Below are 15980 nucleotides of genomic sequence, written 5' to 3'. Positions count from 1 at the left end.
GGAGCGTTGAAGATGCACCCTAACATGCAGAGAGAGCCCTTCAGCAAAGGCTGGGAGACTTGATGTTTCAAGGTATTAAACAGAAATCTGTATTTAATCATTAAGTGACTATTAAGCTAACCAACCAGAGACTTCAGTAGCCATAAAAAACAAAGACTTTACAGAATTAGTCTAGGAAAATCACTCAGCAAATACAGCAGCAGTAGCAGCAACAGCAGCAGTAGCAACAATAACAACAGACCCTAGAAAGTGAGGTAGTTTGCAGAACCGCCATATTATAATATTTTAAATATCCAGTTTCAACCAAAAATGACACATAAACACAGGAAAAAAGCAACAATAGAAACCATCCCTTAGGAATCCTAAATGTTGGACTTACTAGAAAAAAACCTTTAAATCAGCTATAAAATGTATTCAAAGAATCAAAGAAACCGTGTCTAAAGAATTAAATGAAAGTATGAGAATGATGTCTCATTAAATATAGAGGATCAATAAAGGATAGGTATTATTAAACATTAGGAATTATGAAATTGAAAAATATAATAGCTGAAATAAAACATTCAGTAAAAGGGCTCAATAGCAGATTTGAACTGGTGGAAGAAAGAATCAGTGAACTTAAAGAGATTATCCAGTCTGAGGAACAGAACAATAACAACAAATATAAAGAAAAATAAATAGAGCCTCAGAGACCTGTGGGACACCATCAAGTGTTCCAACATACTCATGATGGAAGTCCCAGAAGGAGGAGAGCAAGAAGAGAGGCCAGAGAGCATATTTGAAGAAATAATGCCTGAAAACTTTCAACATTTGGTGAAAAATATTAATATTCATATTCAAAAAGCTTGATGAGTCAAACTAGGAAAAAATCCAAAGAGATCTACACCTTGATTCATCATAGTCAAACTGTTCAATGCCAAAGAAAAAGAGAGAATAAAGAAAGCAGTAAGATAAAAGTACAGTAAGTCCCCTACATACGAATGAGTTCCATTCTGAGAGTGTGTTCGTAAGTCTAACAAAGTTAGCCAAGGTACCCAACTAACACAATTGGCTACATAGTACTGTACTGTAATAGGTTTATAATACTTTTCAAACATAATATATAATAAACACAAAAGATAAAGAAAACACTTTTAATCTTACAGTACAGTACCTTGAAAAGTACAGTAGTACAGTACAACAGCTGACATACAGGGGTTGGCATCAACTGAACAGACAAGAAGAGTTACTGACTGGAGGAGGGAGAGGAGGTGGGAGACGGCAGAGCTGAAGGATCATCAGCAATAGGAGATGGAGAGCAAGCTGCAATTTCACTCACACCTGACATTAATGGCCCAGATTCTGATTTCTTGCTGGATTCAATTCTATCTACCCTCTTGAAAAAACAATCCAGTGATATCTGGGTAGTAGCTCTTTTTTTCTTGTCATAGATGACACGGTAGCATTGGATTGCATTCTGAATGGCTGCTGTAACCTTTGTGTACTGTTCTACGTTCAGGTCCTGTGCCTCAAAAACTAGCAGTGCCTCCTCAAATAAAGAAAATCCCCTTGCCATTTCCTGTGTTGTGAATCTCTTTGGTTCTTCAGTTACTTCTTCTTCCTCTTGTCTCTCTTTGTCCTTTCTCTGGGCTTCCAATTCCATCAGGTCTTCATTAATAAGCTCCTTGTGTTGTACAGCAAGGAGTTCAATGAAGTCATCCTTTTGCAGATCTAGCTCCAGCTTCTCACTGAGGGTCACTAAGTTGCTGAAGACCTCTTTGGACTCCTCATCCACCTCCTCAAATCCACAAAAATCATGAACAAACTGCAGGCAAATGTTCTTCCAAACCCATTAATGGTGACGGCCGTAACCTCATGCCAAGCAAAGTCAATGTTTTTTATGTCCTTGTAGGTGTAATAGTCCTTTCAGAATTGTCACAAGGTTCCTGAGTCATCACTCGCCTTTACTGCCTGACGAAAAGTGTGACATAAATAACATTTCTTGAAAGTCCCTATAACTCCCTGGTATATAGGTTGGATGAGTGACATAGTATTCAGTGGCAGATGCACTGCTTTGACGTTGGGATGAAAGTCGTCCATGAATGGGGGGTGGCCCAGAGCATTGTCGAGCAGCAGAAGAATGTTGAATGGGACGTCCTTTTCCAAGCAATATTTCTCTATCTCCTGGATAAAGTGGTGGAAAAACCAGTCCTGGAAAATGGCCCATGTAACCCAGGCTTTGGGGTTAATCTTCCACACACAGGAAGAGAGCCCTTGGCTGTGTTTTTAAGGGCTCTTGGGTTCTCTGAATGATAAACTAAGAGAGGCTTCAGCTTCATATCGCTGGAAGCATTGCCACCAAACAACAGAGTTAGCCTATCCTTTGCTGCTTTATAGCCTGGCATCAACTTTTCCTCCTTACTGATGTAACTTCAGTCTGGCATCCTCTTCTAGTACAGTCCTGTCTCATCCACATTAAAAACTGCTCGGGTAAATACACGCCTTCATCAATAATTTCTCAAAGTGTTTCAGGAAATTCCCAGGCCGACAGTGTATCTGCACTCGCTGCCTCACCACTAACTTTTTCATCGTGAAGGTTCAGGGTTCTGGCCTTGAACCGGTGAAACCAGCCATGGCTGGCATTAAAAGATGAGTCCTCTGATTCTTTGCTGTGTTTCTTCTTCACATCTTCATAAAGGCTTTTAGCTTTCTCTTGAATCAGCGTTAAGCTGAGCGGAACTCAACGCTGATGCTGATCCTGCATCCACACACTGAGAAGTTTCTCCATCTCCTCCATCACTTTTCCACGCTTCTTTGATGTTATTGTCAACAGCATCCGCATAGCAGGCTTCACATGTTCCATGATCTTGTCCTTGTTCTTTAGAGTCGTGCCAACGGTTGCACGATTCCTGTTATAAGGAAGAGCGATGTCTACCATCTTTTTGCCTCGCTCCACTCTCTCAATTATTTTCACTTTTGTTTCCATCATTATTGCCTGGTGCTTCTTAAGTAGTACCAACTACATCACCACAGCTTTTATGCTTGCTTCTGGACATCCTGGGCTTGAAATAAAGATACTGTATTACTGTACTCTATACAGTACTGTACAGTAAAGTACACAACCACTTGTAGAGGATGCACTCACGTGACAATGTACGCCAGACACCTGAACTAACTTACGTGATTGGACATGCAAATGCACGTTTACATCTTTGAAAGTTCACAACTTGAAGGTTCATATGTAGGGGACTTACTGTATTCATCATATACAAGGGATTCTTAATAAGATTACTTACTTCTTTTCAGAAATCATGAAGGCCAGAATAGAGTAGGATGACATTTTCAAATTTCTGCAAGAAAAAGGCTATTAACCATGTCCAGCAAAACTATCCTTCAAAAAAGATAGAGAAATTTAGATATTCCCTAATACAGAAATACTGAGATGAGTTATTGCTAGCAGACCTGCCCTACAAGAAACACTAAAGGAGTCCTTCATTTTACATGAAGACACTAGACAGTAACTCAAATTCACCTGAAGAAATAAAGAACACCAGTAAAGGTAATTACATTTGTAACTGTGAAAGAGAATACAAATGCATTTTGTTTCGTTTCTTTTATCATATTTAAAAGTAGAACAATAATTATAAAAACTGTGTTGATGAGCTTACAATTAATAAGATGTAATTTGTATAACAATTGTAGTACAAAAGAAGAGAGGGAATGGAGCTATATTGGAGCAAAGTTTTTGTATACTATTGAAATTAATCCCAACTAGATTGTTTTAAGTTAAGATGTTGATTGTAATCCCCGTATAACATGAAGAAAATAACTAAAAAATATGTAAGAGAAATAACAAGGGAATTACCATGGTATATTATAAAAATATCTATTTAACGAAACAGGAGACAGTCATGGGGGAATGAAGGAAGTTTCCTTACACCATACACAAAAATTAACTCAAAATGTGTCAGAAACCTAAATGTAAGAGCTAAAACTACAAAACACTTCTTAGAAATATAGTAGCAAATCTTCATGACCTTGAATTAGGCAAAGGTTTCTTAGATACAACACCAATAGCATAAGTAATAAAAGAAAAAATAGATAAGTTGGACTTTATTAAAACATAAAACTTTAGTGCTTCAAATGACACCATCAAGAATGTAAAAAGACAACCTACATGATGGGAGAAAATATTTGAAAATCATAAATCTGATAAGAGTCTAGTACCCAGAATACGTAAAGAATTCTTACAACTCAACAATTAAAAAAAACCACAAATAACCCAATTTAAAAATGGACAAAGGCTATAAATACACATTGGTATAAAGAAGAGATAAACATAACCAATAAGCACATGAAAAGATGCTAAGCATCATTAGTTATTGGGAAATTCAAATCAAAACCACAGTGAGATAGTACTTCACACCCACTAAGATGGCTATGACAATAACAAGTGTTGGCAAGAATGTGGAAAAATTGGGCTTCCCTGGTGGCACAGTGGTTGAGAGTCTGCCTGCCAATGCAGGGGACACGGGTTCGAGCCCTAGTCTGGGAAGATCCCACATGCCGCGGAGCAACTGGGCCCGTGAGCCACAACTACTGAGCCTGCGCGTCGGGAGCCTGTCCTCCGCAACAAGAGAGGCCGCGATAGTGAGAGGCCGGCGCACCGCGATGAAGAGTGGCCCCTGCTCGCCGCAACTAGAGAAAGCCCTCGCACAGAAACGAAGACCCAAAACCGCCAAAAATAAATAACTAAATAAATAAATTAAAAAAAAAAAAGAATGTGGAAAAATTAACTCTCTCAATAGATTGCAAAGTGGTGCAGCCAGTTTAAGAATACCCAAGAGAATTGAAAAGATATATCCACACAAAAACTTATACACAAATGTTCATAGTAACATTATTCAGAATAACCAAACAGTGGTAACAACCCAAATGTCCATGCGTTGATTAATGGATAAATAAAATGTGGATAAATATTATGATATTGCTCAGCCATAAAAAGGAATAAAGTACTAATAAATGCTTCAGCATGAGTGAACCTTGAAAACATGCTAAGTGAAAGAAGCCAGACACAAAATGCCACATATTGTGTGATTCCATTTATATGAAATGTCCAGAATAGACAAATCCGTAAAGAAAGAAAGTGGTTTCCAGGGGCTGGAGGGAGAAAAGAATCAGGAATGACTGCTAATAAGTAAGGGAATTCTTTTTTTAGGCTGACAAAAATGTTCTAAAATTAGATAGTGAGGATGGTTACACAACTCTGTGAATATACTAGAAACCACTGGAATTGTATGCTTTAAAAGGGTTAATTCTATGTTATCTCAATAAAGCTATTAAAAAATAATACCCTGCTAATAAACCACAGTGAGTGAGGAGATACCCAGAGGCCTAGTCTACGTGCACAGTAGGAGGATTAATGAAAAATGGATTCTTTTTACTTTTTGATAAAATTGATTAGGCCAGGTATCTACACTGGCATATCAGGAATAATCAGTGATTCACAGTTGCTGTCTATTACGCTTTTTGGTAATGTGTAGAGATTTTATAGCAGAAAAGCTTGATTATAAATTGTAGTCCAAAATATTCTGTAGCAATTTGGCTGCTATACATATAGATGCAAGAACAAGTGAAAAATATTATGTTCTTTTTCAGTACTCAACTTGATGCATGTAAGAGTTCTAGAGAACAACGTGAAGTACTATACTGGCAATGATTACAAAACAGAAAAACCACCAGACTTCTTCAAAATAAATACTGTTTGCTCGTTTAAATGATAATGATTGTTTCCTATTTGGTTGAGGCACTGATTCAACAGTGTCTACTCATTAGAACAAAGTGGTAGGCAATATAAAATTCACCCAGAATATTTCTGTTGATCACAAAATTTTAAGGCACTTGCATGAAGTAGAAAACAAAAGGTATAGAGCATATTCAGTGAGAAAATGCTCTAGATATCAACATGAAACCATAGGCAAAGCAGGCATTACAGGGAAATGCTCTCCATTTGCTCTCAGCCTTGTCATTGAATCTGTGCTTATAACTATCTTAATGAAGTCAGATGTCCTAAAATTGAAAACAGGAAGAAATACTGGAAATAAAATTCCGACAAATAAGCAACTGTAGTCTGTAATTAACTCCAGTTGCTTATTTTAATAATTTTTTCAACCCTTATTTATAAAGCAATTAAATGGTATTCAAAGTTGACAAAATAAAAGAGAGACACTCGAAATGACTATATCTAGGGGAATCTCAAGATTTTCTTACAGTTTAAAAAAAAAAAGGAAGACGACTGTTCTCCAGTCAAAAACTAATAATGAGTAAATTAAGTGAGAATGATTGTGTCCTAACATATAAAACACATGTATAACCATAAGCATGTGTGCAATCACACATGCACGCACATGCAAACCCACACATCCTAGCACATCATCCAAATATGACACTGGTCTCTGCAGAAACACACGCTGAGGTTAAGAATGCTTACCTACTTATTGATATATGTGGCTCTTTGCAGTATTTTATACTTTTGCTCCTTTATTGCCTTTACATTTCAGCTTCACAGACTTCTAAGTGGTAACTGTCTTTCATCATTGTTTGCAAAGATTTAGTTTCTTTTGAAATTTAAGAGGAGTTATGACACTTCATAAACATTCACAGAAGGAAATCTTAATAATTATTACTTGTATGGTTTTATAATTATTGAGAATTGTCCATTTATTATTACATTTTTTCCCATTTAGTCTTCTACTTGAATTTCACAATTTTCCCATTAGGAAGGCTGACTAGATAACTCTAATTTACTTTAGTTTTCAGAAATTTGGAGCCACACAATAAATGGACGTGCCAAGACTGAAAACTAACTCTGTTTTGTTTTGTTTTATTTTTAATTCTGTGTACTCACAATCTGGGAACATTTTAAAGAGAATTTTTAAAGAAAATATACTTTAAGTTGGTATTTTAATTTTTGTCTGTTTGTAGTAAATACACACAAAATTTAGAGTAAATCTCTAGGACACATCTGTTTCCTGTTCATTGTGCACATCAGATTATAAGCTTTTGGAATGAAAAGTGGCATTTGAAAACCTCAAGAAATGACAAGAGCAGCAGTGATGATATTTTTCAGTTCTCACTGGTAATGTGGGAACTGATTATTTTTCTTGAAAGCTTTTATAAAATAAAGCAAGCCTTAGAATATATTCAGATAGGAAATAAACCTTGACATTATATGGTTTCCAATAGCAATAAATAAGAGTTTCAACAAAGAACTCAGTGATTTTTTAAAATATGAACATTTCTTAAATACTTGCCCAGGTTGTTTCTTTAATTTTATGATGCTGTCAAAAATTGATGCCTGTATGTGTGCAATACATATTATTCTACCTTTTGGGTAACACAGGTGGTTGAAGCACCAGAACACATGTTCTACCTAAATAGATGCACAGCTTTTAAATAATCTTATATTTGGGGCAGGTTACAAACTTTTGACTTGGAAGAAAATTTATTGAGGTTTGCCCTTTGATATTAATTTGCTGCATTAAGAAATTTAGTTTAGATCTTAATCTAAATGAAGGATTTGAGAATTAGAATTCCTTTGATGAGAAAACGTCTACCTTATTTGAAGGGGAATCTGTTTATTATTTAAACACACATCAAACATCAAGAACTAAAAAAAAAGTGTACTAAGACAAAGAAGAAATTGCCTCTATCTCCTTTTCTATCCCTTCCTTCCCTGTCTCACCTCCTTCAAGGGAATTTTTCTGAAATTTTTGGTTCTTTCTGTAGAAATCAAAGATCCCTCACTCACGAGGAATGAGGTCTTTCTGGTCACACACATAAACGTACGTGTGTGTGTGTACATATGTATGTTTGTATGTACATATGAATGTATTTATCTCTGTCAGCCATCACCCAGCAGATAATAGAAGCTACAACTAGCTAGGAGCTCAAATAGAAATCAATAAAGGGGCAGTTTGCAGAGATATGTGGTTAGGGCTGAGGAAACCAGCAAGGCATGTCTGATCACAATTTATTCCCACCCCTAGGCCTCCAGGTACAAATGAAGGAGATGGCATTACCAGTGAGAGCTGGAGTCTTGGAAAGGGGTGGTGTCCAATAGAAGGAGGCAGCCAGTGGGGTGGGGTGAAGATGGAGATAGAGCCTAGGGTGAGAAGGAACCAGGGAGGGCACCAGGAAACATCTGCCTTCTCCCTTCTTCTGCTCTCCAGTATCCTGCCAAAGGCTCCTGTTGGCCTAACCCTCAGAGGGCAAGGGGACCTGGGTGATGCCATCTATAGGGGTTAGTCTCCCTGGAACACAGAGCAGAGTGGAAAAGGGCAGAAAATGTATCTGGGGAACAGGGGGAGCAAATGGAAAATAACCAGCCTCCATCTCCAATGCTTCATTTTCTTTGTCTGGCTTACTAACTTGCCAGGTGAATAGACCTCTCACTGCTTTGACTGTGTACTTACATAAGTGAGCATTCCTTCCCAAAAGGTGAGGATGCTGCATTACCAGTGGGACCACCTGACTTAAGCAGACAAGACCTCTCTCTGTCCCTGCTCTCAACCCCTAGACTCCACATTATTGGTGATGGTGATTGAGGGTTGTGAGTGTTTTCTAACAAGTCCGTCTGATTTTAGGCTTTCCATGTCCTGAATTAATTATGAGGATGAATCAAAGTTGGGCAATAATCTTGGAGGAGAATCCTGGGGGTTCTTGTACAGAGCTTGGTATTGATGTGCTCTGGGAGTCTACAGCCCTCTCAGCTGACTTCAATTAGATCAGGACTTTGATTATCATATTGGTCCAAACCTTGAGGCTGATAGTAGCTTCTCAGAGGTGCCCAGGGACTCTGGTTGTGCTCAAAGGGCTGGCAGGCATATTCCAGTCAGACAAATAATTTACCAGCCTAGAAGGGCCCTTGTCCAAAATTCTGAAACTTTATGTTTCTATAAGTAAAAATCTTTTTTTTTTTTAAATTAATTAATTAATTTATTTATTTATGACTGTGTTGGGTCTTCGTTTCCGTGCGAGGGCTTTCTCTAGCTGCGGCAAGCGGGGGCCGCTCTTCATCACGGTGCGCGGGCCTCTCACTATCGCGGCCTCTTGCTGTGGGGCACAGGCTCCAGACGCGCAGGCTCAGTAGTTATGGCTCACGGGCCCAGTTGCTCCGCGGCACGTGGGATCCTCCCAGACCAGGGCTCGAACCCGTGTCCCCTGCATTGGCAGGCAGATTCTCAACCACTGTGCCACCAGGGAAGCCCCGCCCCTAGTGAAAATCTTTTGAACCCAAATTTAATATTCAACCTTAATTAACACTGGAGGTTCAGACCATATACACTCCTCAGTATGGTGAAAAAATATCTTTGAATTAAGTGTCCTGTGTTACATTTGCATGCAGCTCTGGTTCTTATTTTAGGAAAGAAAACCTGCCAAAAGGCACTGAAATTGCCCTTAAAAATGCATCTGTTTGGTATCATATAAACATGGACTAATATGAAGATAATTAAATATTATTGAACATTATTAATGAATCTTATTTTCTCATGTTTTGAAGATTGCTTAAATTCACCTCTCTAGGATGTCAGGGAGAAAACTGTAGCCAATGCATGGGAATCAACTGCTACATTCTACTGAATGACACCATTAATTCAATGAGATCCAGTTCTTCTAGGAATTAAATACTTTCAAAATATGGAGAAAATTATGACCAGCACTATGACTGCTATTACTGCAGAATGTCCTTCCACAGTTTTCCTCTTATGTCAAAAAATAGTGTTAAAGTTGAAGAAAATACAATAAGAGAATGTTTAAAAAGAAAATTTGAAACTTACAAATAGAGGATATAAGGATATTAGATTGTTCTGCTGTTTAATGAGCTGCCCTTGAGATTTTGGTGTACTTGATGGCTCAGTGTACCCAAAATTATCTTGTCTGTCAAGATTTATATAGGGGAGGATCACAAAATATCTGAAACCCTCTTGTCTTTAAATTCAAATTGTTTTGGTTCATTTATCAACAGATACTATGAGGCCCTCTTTTAAGTTCTGGAGTAGGAATAGGGACAGGGACATATAGAGTAAGGGGAGGGGCATGTTAAGGGGAGGTCTGGTTGTTTAGCAGACAAATCAAGGAAGTAGATGGAGATCAGTGCTGCCTAAAGGTCCCACAACCTGCTGTGAGAACACAAGTAAGGAACAATGAGTATGTTTTCTAAGTATCTGAACAAGAGGGGTTATGAAATGTTCACATTCAGGAGTAGGAATCTGGAGCTTTTATTGCAATTGTGAAAAATCTAGAGGGCAAGGAGAAGACAAATTAGTGCTTTCATTTCATTTGGATGAAGTTGATAAAGAGCTGAACTACCAGGGGAGTAACACAGAACAGGTCAGAGGGTCACAGAGCAGCTGAGCGCAGAAGGACTTCTTTGTTTAAATATATATATATATATATATATATATATATATATATATATATATATATATATATATATCCTTTAACTATGGTTATCAGTAGGATCTGCCTCTTCTGTTAAAAAGATATTTGTTATTCAAGAACCTACAAGAAGTCTTCAGAACTTAAACAGCAGAGTATATGGGAAGCTTGTGCTTTACTTTCTGATTCAGTGGTTTCATAAACACCCAACGGAATGCCTACTCTATGGCAAGTATTATAAGCTGCTATAAAAATATTTATCATTTAGTATCAATTTTTTCTCTAGTTCAGAACCTTTAATTGAATAAGAGTCTTTCATGCTGGGGTATGTGTGTGTGTGTGTGTGTGTGTGTGTTTGTGTGTGTGTTTAGGTATTTTGTTATATACAAAAGGAAAGAATTATCAATGTGTTTTATAAAGATAACTTCCCTAGAGAAAAGCCATGACCTGCTGAAAAAGTTTCGGACAGCCAACACAAAAAATCAGCCTTGTAAACAAGGGCTTCTGGAAGTTTGATATACAAGGTTCTCCACCCATTTTCCTGTCACACAGGATGTAATGGTTTTTGTTGAAATGCAGTGTGACACTATATAACTGGCAGTCACTGAATGCATTGCTTATTATTTGGATTACTCTATAGAGCTGCATTTACAGGAAATCAAATGACCTTAACTAGATAGAATGTATTGATGTCAAATAAAAAACAATTTAAGGTTTTGTTATGAAACTATTCAAACATAGAGATAAATATTTCATACATGCCAAGGATAGTTTTATGCTTAGAAATCTGCATTCATAATTTAGGTGCATATTTAATCACTTTCTGTGGTTTGGAATTAAGACCATGATCCTGTCTCACTTAATCATTGCCTCCTAACATAATTTTTGCTAGAATGAGCTGCCATTTAACAGAGGAACTTCTTTAGGATGTTGATGACAGTGGGAGTGCAATAATAGATTTTAACCTAATAGCTTCCTCAAGTCACATTGTATTGTTATTTCATTGAATTTTATTTTCAGAACCAAGATTTTATATGCTGTTCATGATTTTATCTACTGTATTCTATGTTGCAATGGAGTTTTGCTGTTTGGATCATAAGTTAATATGAGTGATTAATCTTACCTATTTTCTTGTTGTCCTTGACTGAGTCTATAATTGTGGGGCAAGATTGGGTACAGATTTAAGATTATTTATCTTTATGTGCTATATTCATTGAGGACTATTCTGCTAGTTAAGTCACTGCTGCTCTCAGGTAGGAGGGTTTGTACACATATTAATTAATTAATTAATTAATTCATTCATTCATTTAATCTTCAGAACTCACTGAGCACCTACTAGATCCCAAGCCATTCTCAAGTAGAAGATAGGGTAGACATGGTCCCTGCCCTCATGAAGCATATCATTTGTTGGGCGGAGATAAACAATAAACAGTAAATGAATAAATGAGCAAATATGTCACATAGGAATAAATATTACACAGATAATTATAATAGAGTGGGTGGTGACTACTTTCATTTGGGTAGTCAGAAAAAACCTGTCTGAGGAAATGAAATTTGATGTGTCTTTTGAAGGACAAGAAGCCAACCTTGTGAAGTTCGCATAGTGTAAACCTAAGTTTATATGAAAAGACAAAAATACACTTTAACTTAAATGTGTACATCTTTGGCCAAGAAGACTGATGACTGTGTGTAGATATGTAACAAAAGTGACATTGGAAAAATAAATCCAGGAGTTAAGTTGCATTGCAGGTGAGTTATTGCAGAGGTGAATGTAAAGTAAGAGTGAACCATGGCATGAATACATTGAAGTTGTAGGAAGAAGAAAATGAGACAAACAAGAAAATTAAACAGCAATTCCCTTTTATTTCTCATCTCTCTACTCACTGGGTGCGTGGATGCAAAGGATTAACAAGAGGATAGTTTGGCCAAGTAGCAAGGGCTATTTGTAGGCATAGGAGGGAACTGCTAAAAAATTCAAGTCACTTTCATCCACAGTTAGTAGCATCATTTTTTTCAGAATTTGGCACTATATTCTACATTATAGAAAGTAACTTTAAAAGATCATAATAGGTATATGTATCTAAGAGTTAAATATTCTTTAAACCACAAGAATGGGTAACAATCTAGTTGTATACATCCTGAGTCTTTTCCTTTACAACTGATTTTTTTGGGAGAATGTTAGTGTACTGGTATGAAAATACCAGTTTCTCTTCCAAATTGTGGCTTCTTTATCCTTTGGATAAATCTCAATGTGGATCCCCAAGGCTTGTCAGGATACACTTTCCATCTCAGAGTTGTGTCTAAGTGGCTCTTTAAAATTGGAGAAAATAAAATCGCATAAACAAATTTGGTCATTAAACGGAATGCCTAAGACTCAAGTAAGAAAATCTATGAGCCAACTGGTTTCTAATTTCTTGTTTGTGGTACATAAACTGAAGTTACAGAAAAATCAGTCAAGTGAAGTTGAGTTTAGCACCTCCAGACAGAATCCAGAACACTAATGTGAAGTGTCCAGAAAAAAAATATCTGGCCTTCAGAAATGGAGTGCAGAGTTCATTAATAATTTGAGAACCTGTGGGTTCAATTTAAAATGTCTGTTTATGAGGATTACCTTTATTCTAGCCTACTCCAGAAGAAAGGGGGAAGGGAAAGACATTTCATTATCTTAGGCATAAAAAAATAAATCTTGTAATAATCCATTTTAGAACTCTGTGCTACAGCTAGAGTGATGGATAGTAAAGCATCTTTGTGTGCTTTTGTTGAATAAATCATGTTTTTTTTGTTTTTTTTGTTTTTTTTTTAAGATTTATTTATTGATTGATTGATTACTATGTTGGGTCTTCGTTTCTGTGCTGGGGCTTCCTGTAGTTGCGGCAAGCGGGGGCTACTCTTCATCGCGGTGCGCGGGCCTCTCACTATTGTGGCCTCTTTTGTTGCGGAGCACAGGCTCCAGACGCGCAGGCTCAGTAGTTGTGGCTCACGGGCCTACTTGCTCCGTGGCATGTGGGATCTTCCCAGACCAGGGCGCGAACCCGCGTCCCCTGCATTAGCAGGCAGATTCCCAACCACTGCGCCACCAGGGAAGCCCCATGTTTTGTTTTTTAAATCACCAATTATTTGCTCAGGAAATGTTTACTTTAATAATCCTTATTGTTCCCCTCATGAAAAAGAAATCTATACAAATACAAATTAGACAATAAATAAAAATAAAATAATACATAGTCTTGCTATCAAGTGACAACTTGTTACTAACATTTAGAGGCTTTAAAACTTTTTTGATACATATATGAATACATGGATATTTATTAAAATGTCATCATACTATGCATACTATATTCTTGTAATCTATCTTTCCATTATCTAATTTCACCATGTAATCTGTTTTTTATTATGAACATATTTTTATGCCATTGATTATACACTGACATCATCATTTTTAATTATTACATTTTATTACATAGATTTACCATGTCCTCTTCTGTTGGTCACTTAAGTAACTTCCAATTTTTGTTATTAGAAACAATATTTTAATGGACCTAATCAGGGGTAAACAGTGCAATAAAAGCACATGTGATGGACACTTACCCAGTCCAGGTCAGTGAAAGTTTCTCAGAAGCTTAAACCTCTAAGCTGACACATAAAAGCTGAGACCTGAGAAGCCCATCTGTAAATAATGAAGAAAGATACGACCTAAGTTTAACATCCTTTTTCTTTATTCTTAATCTTTAATCATTAATTTAGTAGAACATTCTTTAAATGCTTTCTTGTTCTCACTGACCCTCAGAATTCAGAAATAAACCCTCTTACTCTTTTCTTTCTTTTGCTCCCTCTTTTTTTGCCATATTAATAACAATGTAGTTATTTGTATAGGTATAATAATTGTCCTCCTTTTTTCATGATATAATTGAACAAATACTATACAACCAAATTGCTTGTATTTTCTGGAGTGCATAGTCTCATTTAATCACATACAATAAGTCCATCATTAATGAATAAGGATTGTACTTCATATGTAGAACCAATGCCTACAAAGCCCTACCAGGAAACTGGTCAGATATCTGTTCTATGGTTTACAAGGTAAACTTTATAGGTGATAAATAAGGTCATTTCCTGGCAGCCCAGGAGCCCTGCAGATTTGGGGGATCTTGAAAACAGAAAAGTCAACCTCCATTCACTCCATCTTTGCTCATTAGAATCTTAACCATCCTTAAGGTCCATTTCCAATGTCATCTTCTCCATAGAGTCTCTAGAAGTGACCATGGATTATAGGAATTAAAAACTATGCCCCTTGAGTTGAGCCCAGTGGTTAGGAGAACCCAAGAATAGTAAAGACCAGAAGATAAAGTAAAGAAACTCATGAAATGAGAATTAAACATTATTATTTAAGCTAGAGACAGGAAAAAAAAGTAGAGATTAAGTAAGGATCCAACATAGGAGATAAATTTCCACATCATAATACAGTGTGGATAGGACCCATGTCCTACCCATGACCCAGAGAAAATACAAAGAAAGAGCTTAGAACTCCTAGATCACACAGAGCAACATACCAGCTGAGCTGATTTTAAAATAGTGTTTCTGTCAACTGTCACTTCAGTCATGAGTCAAATAGAGATTGTGGGCAAAGTTGTATTAATGTTTGTTTATGTTGCCTAGAATTCTAGGAACTGGTTTGTGTAGGTTATAGGAAATTATTTGCATATGAGGTATCACTTTTGTCTGTTGCTTCTATTTTGTGTGAGGTAGGTGGGTGACATTATATTGTGGCACATAAGATTGGCAGCCTGCAAGAAACTGTTCCACAAAAGCTTGGGAGAAATAAATAATAGGTTGGAAAGAAATATTCTCAGGCAGATCAACTGTGGCCATCTGACTCCCAGTGCAGACTGTCTTGAAATTTTTAGCAATATTTTAAGAATAGGATAATGAAATAAATATTTGCCAGAAAAAAGCTGAGAGGTTTGAACGAACTTTGGAAAATTGTTTTTACTTCCTTTGGATGGAGCACTATGATGAAAAGGACCAGGAAAGCTTTCAACAGTTTATTCACGTTCCAAAAGAATGTTAGTGTAACTAGTGTCCAAATTCATCAGGCAAGTATTGCTGTGAGCTTACCAAGTTGGGTTCATTTCATGACATGACAAAGAAAATTATCAACATTATAAATTGTTTATATACTCATGACCATACCTTACCAGTGTATGCAGAAATTACAAGCAAAATATGGACAATTTGCTTATTTTTGTGCTGCCAGCTGGATAGGAGGTGAAAGGATGTTGGAGAGAATTTGAACTACAAGTTGCTATCAAGGAATGTTTGGAGTTAAGGAGATCTGTAAGAACCAACTTGTCAGACCCCTCAGGGATCATGGTATGGTGTTTCCTTACAGATATTAGGAGATAGCACCACAGATTGAACTTAATCATAAGGAAAAGTCAAACTAGATAAGGATAGCTCTTCTTTCTTTAAAGAAGTGAAATATTCAGATTCAAACCAGACTTGTGAGTTGAGTAATTGGAGATTCATTTCCTTTTTCTGATCTGCCCTGAGCCTGGAAAGAGTCATAG

The sequence above is a fragment of the Eschrichtius robustus genome, chromosome 2 (assembly GCF_028021215.1).
Source record: "Eschrichtius robustus isolate mEscRob2 chromosome 2, mEscRob2.pri, whole genome shotgun sequence".
Taxonomy (NCBI): Eukaryota; Metazoa; Chordata; class Mammalia; order Artiodactyla; family Eschrichtiidae; genus Eschrichtius; species Eschrichtius robustus.
The sequence above is the reverse complement of the archived record's forward strand: the minus strand, read 5'-3'. Positions refer to the sequence as shown.